Source organism: Protomyctophum parallelum (assembly GCF_964188405.1).
Source record: "Protomyctophum parallelum genome assembly, chromosome: 17".
NCBI classification, from domain to species: Eukaryota; Metazoa; Chordata; class Actinopteri; order Myctophiformes; family Myctophidae; genus Protomyctophum; species Protomyctophum parallelum.
Window position 1 is genome coordinate 18,935,016 of NC_139719.1, and position 7,504 is coordinate 18,942,519.

Sequence of the window (7,504 nt, forward strand, 5' to 3'; positions counted from 1 at the left end):
ACATTTGAGGGTCATCTCTGCATATCTATCACTATTTTTTTAATAATTTGGCATCATGTAAACTGCATGGTCCCTGAATGTTTTATAGCTCAAGAAAGACCCAAGAGAGAATTTAGAGCTGAAACCCAAACTAGTGGGTCCCGGGGAGTGGGCTAGTAGGACCTGGGGGGCTAGAAGGTCCTGGGGACCGGGCTAGTAGGCCTACTACTTCGTAAACTTTTATTTATGGTCAATAAAGACTGTGCCATAAAGTCCAACACATTGTGTTCAAGTAGTATTGCATGATGGTCAACACTGTGTTGAAAGCCGTAGTTAGATCGTACTTTTGCACGTGCTTTCAGGGATGAAGCCCAGTAGGGCTTCAGGGTTCCCCAATACATTTTCCTCAAGGGCCATATTTTGACTACGGTACCAGGCTGGGGGCCGAGTCGGCAGTTAAATTAACATTCATTTTACAATATAAATCGGGGGTCCTAGAGATAGAAATGCCATTGAATGGGGGTCGGTAGATTAATGCACGTCACACTGGAGGTCCTTGAAATTAAACGGGTTGAGAATTATCTGCTAGAGCCGTAAAAACCTCTTATGGGGGTCCCTGGCATATCTTTTCAAAAGGAGGGCCCGCTGGCTAATTAGTGTCAATTTGGGGGTCCTTGGCATGAAAAAAATTGGGAACCAACCACTGCTGTAAGTGATGTTGTTTTCGTCAAAATAACAATTGCGTGGGGAAAATGAAAAGGTTCTGTATATTCAGATGGTAATGGTAAGCTAATCATTAGCATGGGTCTCCCCGTCGTCTCTCACGCTCTTTAATAAACAGAAAATCAATTTGTCAGGTGGGTTGCCAATTTCATCCAATCAGGAGGAGAGCGTACCCATTTATCAGCCTCTCAGTTACAGTTTAAAATGTCAAATGTGTCTGCTCGTTTCTTTGTGTCAACACTTCCAATTTCAACTGTTTATCCTGTACGAGTCTTCTCTCCAAATTGGAAAATAATTACTATCCCGACCTGAACTTTTAATTTGCCAAAGAGCTGGATTCAGATTAGGATTCCTTTATTATCCATTGTGTATCACACATAGGACTTTGTTTTGTTTAGGTACACTATATGATATCACTGTTTAGGAAACAATTTTATGGGTCACACTCACACGTAAATATCACTTTTATATTGTTCATTTTCAGAAATAACAAAGACATTGTTACATTTTTTATTTATTTTTAAAATTCCAAAATAAATAAACTTGTAAATTCCATTAAAACAAACCAAAAAAGCTGTTAAGAAGTAGCTTAGGACCTGGGGAGACATAAACATTTATATTTGCTGTCTTTTGCCGACCACTGCATACATAACAGTACCAATGATTTCTATCATAAAGAGGAAGATAACTAACTAGAAAAAGTGCCCTTCCGGGCACAGGTCTCCACCAGGTTATCCACAGATCCGTGCAGTTAGAGGTAAAAACACTTTTCGGGCAGTTATAGCGCCACCTTGAGGCTGAGTTGAAATTGTTCATGTGGCATTTCGTCCTCGGCCTAGTGGGAATGTGGGTGCACAATTTCACGGAAATCACGCGATGTGTTCATGATTTGCAGCATTTTGTTTGAAACTGAGCACTCCTGTGAACTTTGGAAGCCAATCTTAACCAATCAGGATGGAGTCTGATAAATCTGAAAGACCCGTTTCGTTGAATGGCTCTAGAGAGACTGTGTACCAATTTGCGTGATGTTTGGACAAAATCTGTAGGTGTACTGTGCAAAAACTTGTTTTGCACAAAGCGGCCTCCTGGTGGCGCTATAACAGGCCGTTCTGGAAAGTTTGGGGCAGAGGTTCATGGTTGGCATCCAGGGAGTGTGTGTGCAAAATATGGCATTGAAAAACTTGTTTTGCACAAAGCGGCCTCCTGGTGGCGCTATAACAGGCCGTTCTGGAAAGTTTGGGGCAGAGGTTCATGGTTGGCATCCAGGGAGTGTGTGTGCAAAATATGGCATCGACCGGGTTAACGGTGGCCGAGATTAGCTGTTCACGGACACACGGACACACGGACGGACACACGGACGGACGGAGTGCAAAACATACTCTCCCCACATGCCTTCGGCCTGGTGGAGACAATGACATCTCTGTACACGTGGGGGGAGGGGGTTATTAGGCATCCTGCTCAGGAACACTTAAAGCATTTTTTACTTTAAAAAGTATCAGTACAACAAAGCAGAACTACTCTGTTACAAGTAAAAGTCTGGTATTGGATCAAATCTACAATCTCACAAAACGCCACGAAAAGCGCCACAGATTTTCAAATAACCACAGTATATAGGACTGAAGTGGTTAGTTAATTTTAACAAGTAACTAAAGTTTTCAAATAATTGCATTGGAGTAAAAGTCACCTACAGTATTTGCCTCTGAGTCGAGTTGTAGCGGAATAGAAGTAAAAGCATTGAAAATCATAATCACAGTAAAGTAATACAGTACCTTAAAGGACCACTTCACCACTTTTCAACCTATCTTCATATAATAGGTCCTCACTAATAATCATGATAAAATGGCACGATTTCTTTCTACTCAGTCTGTGTCTCATAGGAGGGCTGTGGGCAGTTAGAAACCGTCTTCCAGTGACATCATCATTAGTCAGATTATTTTTTAAACAAGATTTCTTTACAAATTATCGTGAGAACCATGGCTTCCATTTTCACATTGCAACTTTTCAGGACTAGAAAGCCTGCAGGTTTTATTAGCGTGTATTCCCCATCGATGATGTCACTGGAAGACGGTTTCTGAACTGCCCACAGCCCTAATATGAGACACAGACCGAGTAGAAAATAATTGCGCCATTTTTTCATGATTATTAGTGAGGACTTATTATATGAAGATAGGTTGAAAAGTGGTGAAGTGGTCCTTTAAGTCAAGTAAATGTACTTTATTTCTTCTTATTTCTTTATTTTCCACTGCACTTAAGCAGGCGACACAAAGTCCGGAGGTGCCGAGGAGCACACCCAGGGCCTTTCCCATTATATCCAGGCGACCGCCTCCCTCGGTGCCGCCAAGTTAAAGCCATACAAGTTTCCAATTTCGGCACAATAGTAAAGAAAAAGAAGAAAAATCCAACGAGTGGTAGCCTGCTTTCTAGAAAGATGTGCCTTTTTTCAATCCATAGACGGTTGACGGAATAGATGGGTCATATGATATTATACAACCACAGTGCACTAACTTCTGGTCAAGCGGAGTCATTGCCTTTGGAGGAAGGAAGGAAGTGTAGGAGTCAGCCATCTTTTGTGTTTTGTTTGTTTCCATGGTGACTGACTGGTTGTCACTAACTTCCTCTGTGACATCACCCCCCCCCCCCCTCTCTCTCTCTCTTTCTCTCTCTCTCTCTCTGATAATCAGTTAAGCAGATCACTGGTCTTTTTGCATATGGAAAACAAAAGTGTGTTTGTGTGTTTGTGTGTGTTTGTGTTTGTGTGTGTGTGTGTGTGTGTGTGTGTGTGTGTGTGTGTGTGTGTGTGAGAGAGAGACATGCATCTGTCAGTGGTGGAAACAAGTAAAGTGAGTACTTGTATTCAAGTACTGTACTTTACAATCTTTAGTTACTTTTTCTTTACTGTATTCTACTCCACTACATCTCAGAGGCAAGATACGTTTTACTCCACTACAGCTGCGGCTTTACACAGCACCACACCACACAGCATCAAATTATCGACTTTTTCCATTCAAATAAAGTACCCCAGATAACTGTAATTATAACATCAGTAAGATGCCCTGGGGGCGAGAGCGGTCGAGGTGCTGAAACAACAGAGCTTCTTGATACGGCACAGTTGAGAAGCAGGAGTTAAACTATTAATCTGGTGTCAGTGAGGTCAGATGTAGAGGTGCTGGCCGGCTCCAGATCCAGTATGTCAGACCATGTATGGCTATCCAGGGTGTGACGAGGTCGGTGTCATTGATCTTCATATATGGAGATCCATGTGATGATCGATGATCATTTGTCGACCGTGGTCGAGATCGTGGATTTCACAATATTACGCCAGACTTCCCGGTCCTTCATTGCCATCCCCCAGTTCCTGCCTACTGATGCCTGTGTCCCTACTAGCGACGACATCAGGGAACGACAGTTTTCTACCTCTGGTCTGCTTTGAGGCAGGACTCCAGAGAAGAAGGGAAGATATATAACCTCATTGTCAGCTCTGTATAGCAGTGGCCGGCAAACTGTGTTCTTCTGGATCGGACTAGTGAAGAAACACGGGGAAGGTTGCCGTAGGTGATGATAGTCAGCTCCACATATGGAGATCCATGTGTTGTACTAACTTGGTTCATTTGCAAGTGTGGCTGGTGTCGCGGTAACCACACTGGTTATCATGAGACTGTCACAATATGGCCATAAATTGACATTCCCATATATGGGCTTAATATTGATAACATCATGGGATCTCCATATATGGGCATAATAAGCATTGTATTAGGGCATGGTCTGAGAATGCCCATATATGGACCTTTTTTTGTTCTTTGTTTTCCTTTTATTGAGGCAGTGCCCGTGGAAGCCTTGGCAGGGGCCCTGGCTACACAGAGCCTTGGCAGGGGCCCTGGCTACACAGAGCCTTGGCAGGCGCCCTGGCTGCCCAGAGCCTTGGCAGGGGCCCTGGCTACACAGAGCCTTGGCAGGGGCCCTGGCTACACAGAGCCTTGGCAGGGGCCCTGGCTACACAGAGCCTTGGCAGGGGCCCTGGCTACACAGAGCCTTGGCAGGGGCCCTGGCTACACAGAGCCTTGGCAGGGGCCCTGGCTGCCCAGAGCCTTGGCAGCAGGGACGGATTAACCCCGACGAGCGCCCCTGGGCCGGTAATATTTGCAGGGCCCCCTTAGCGCATTTTCATCTTTTTAACCTACATTTAACTAAATCAACAGCCAATGAAGGGCCCCATGGAGCCCTTTTCAGGGTGTCAAACCTAGTACCTCACGGTCCCATTTCTCCGAAGGGCCCCTGAGACCCAAGGTCCCCTGGGCCACGGCCCCACTGGCCCAATGGCTAATTTGTCCCTGCTTGGCAGGGGCCCTAGCTGCCCAGAGCCTTGGCAGGGGCCCTAGCTGCCCAGCGCCTTGGCAGGGCTCCTGGCCCCTGGCTACCCAGAGCCTTGGCAGGGGCCCTGGCTGCCCAGAACCTTGGCAGGGGCCCTAGCTGCCCAGAGCCTTGGCAGGGGCCCTAGCTGCCCAGCGCCTTGGCAGGGACCCGGCCCCTGGCTACCCAGAGCCTTGGCAGGGGCCCTGGCTGCCCAGAGCCTTGGCAGTGGCCCTGGACCCTGGCTACCCAGAGCCTTGGCAGGGGCCCTGGCCCCTGGCTGCCCAGAGCCTTGGCAGGGGCCCTGGCTGCCCAGAGCATTGGCAGGGGCCCTGGCTGCCCAGAGCCTTGGCAGGGTCCCTGGCTGCCCAGAGCCTTGGCAGGGGCCCTGGCTGCCCAGAGCCTTGGCAGAGGACTTTTGTGGCGGTTCTGGACAACAGTGGGTGTGAGCGACTCGACACCGGGCACTGCACTGATATCATGATGTCAGAAGTGATGTCAGCGGTATCCCCTTTTATGCCCATATGGAGTTCTTTGTCAGGCATGCCCAAATATGGAGTCTAGGCAGACGTCGGTGGGATGAACCCGTATTTAGGCGTGCCCAAATATGGAGTCTGGCCCGGGTAGAGGCCTTGTGATGTCAGCTGTGGCCCGGGCAGTGGCCTTCTGTGGCGGTTCTGGATAACCGTGGGTCCGACCGACTCGACACCGGGGCACTGCACTCCCTGTGGGGGTGTGGAACGCGTGTGTATAGGTGGGGCGAACAGTTCTCAAGTTACGTGGATTACAGACGTACAGACAGACATGCACACAGAGACTTGGTGCATTTATAGTTGGATGGCGTTTTCAGGCCTGAAACAAATACGGCACGGTTGAGAAGCACGAGTTAAACTGTTAATCTGGTGTCAGTGAGGTCAGATGTAGATTTGCTGGCATCATTCATACGGAGTACGGACACACATTGCTGTGTATAATAGGAGTGGCTATAGCACGACTCAAAAATCACACCGAGATTTGTCCGACCCCCCCTGGAGTACCTCTGAGGATCCCCCTTTAGGGGTCTCGGACCCCCCTTTTGAAGATCCCCAGTTGACATAATTCCAGGAGAAAAGATTGATTTGCGAACAAGATTCAGTTGTCCGTGTGTCTTCTTCTTAATGGTGCAGTGAGGTGTAACAGTATCCGACATTGACTCAGTTATTTCGTCTCGAGTTCATTGGCCGTTTAATGACCGTGGAGAACATATAAACAAGCGCACGGTATAAATCTAGACAAGACAAAGGCCTGGCGCACTGACAACTGCTGAGCACCTTGTCTTCTTGGGAGTTCCATGCAGCCAGGCAGGCAGGCACTAATAAATGTCCCGTCTAAGCGCTGAGATTCCCACGTGTCCTGAGCCAAACCCGTTGTCCCATGTCTAGGTTTACTTAATGTGAAACATTGTTTTCTCACTCAACAGTAAACACACCAGTATACAGGGTATATCTGACTTTTAATACCTCTCAAATGAAAACAATTAATACAAATAAAAAGTATAATAACCATTACTGCATCACAATTAATCAACAATAATGTCAAATAGTGGAAAGAGGCATAGATTGTGTAAATAGCCGATCTACATACTCCCATCGGCTAATTTCACAACATTTATCTGTGGTCCAAGTCAAACTAAATGTTAACGCCTCAACTCCTACACATTTCACGTGCTTGTCAGGGTGGGGGGGGGGGGGGGGGGGGTCTCAGTTCAAATTGATTATTTTGGGGGGGTTTCTCAAGTCCACATTTTCTCTGTCTCGTCTTGGTGTCTCTCACAATTCCGCGTGGACTTGACTCGGGCCTTGGGACCAAGTGACTCGGGGCTCTTCCCCCAGGAGTCCACTTTACCAGTACTCATCATGAGTCACTACAATGCAATGGAATATGTTTTATTATACCCATATTGAGGAGCCCACTCACATTAACATAAGTGAACTGTCTGGCGCCTATAAACCGCTGACTTGTTAAGTAGTGTTTTCTGCACCTATCAAATGAGGAGGAAAAGAAAACAATAATCTGGTCTGGACCCCCCCCTCCCAAACTACGCATTAGTTAGGGGTGGGACGGTTCACTTATACCTCCAGATTCGATACGTTCGATTTATATTGCGATTCTTAACCCATTCTGGGCGGGAAACCCTTTTTGGTGTTCTAAAGTATTATGTTATACTTTAGCTATTGAAAAATAGCAGATCTACAAGCTACGAGCTTGTAGATCTGCTATTTTTGAAAGTTCGTGAAAATGTGATGCAAATCTTTGAACATATTCTTTCAGAGTGAATGTTTTTAACTCAGGGAGGGCGTCCCTAGAACAACATATTTTCAGATGGGAGTCGGCCGCCAATTTCATATATTTTTGGGGGTTCTTGACATGAAAATGTTTGAGAACCACTGACCTAGAAACATGGGGTTTTCAGAAA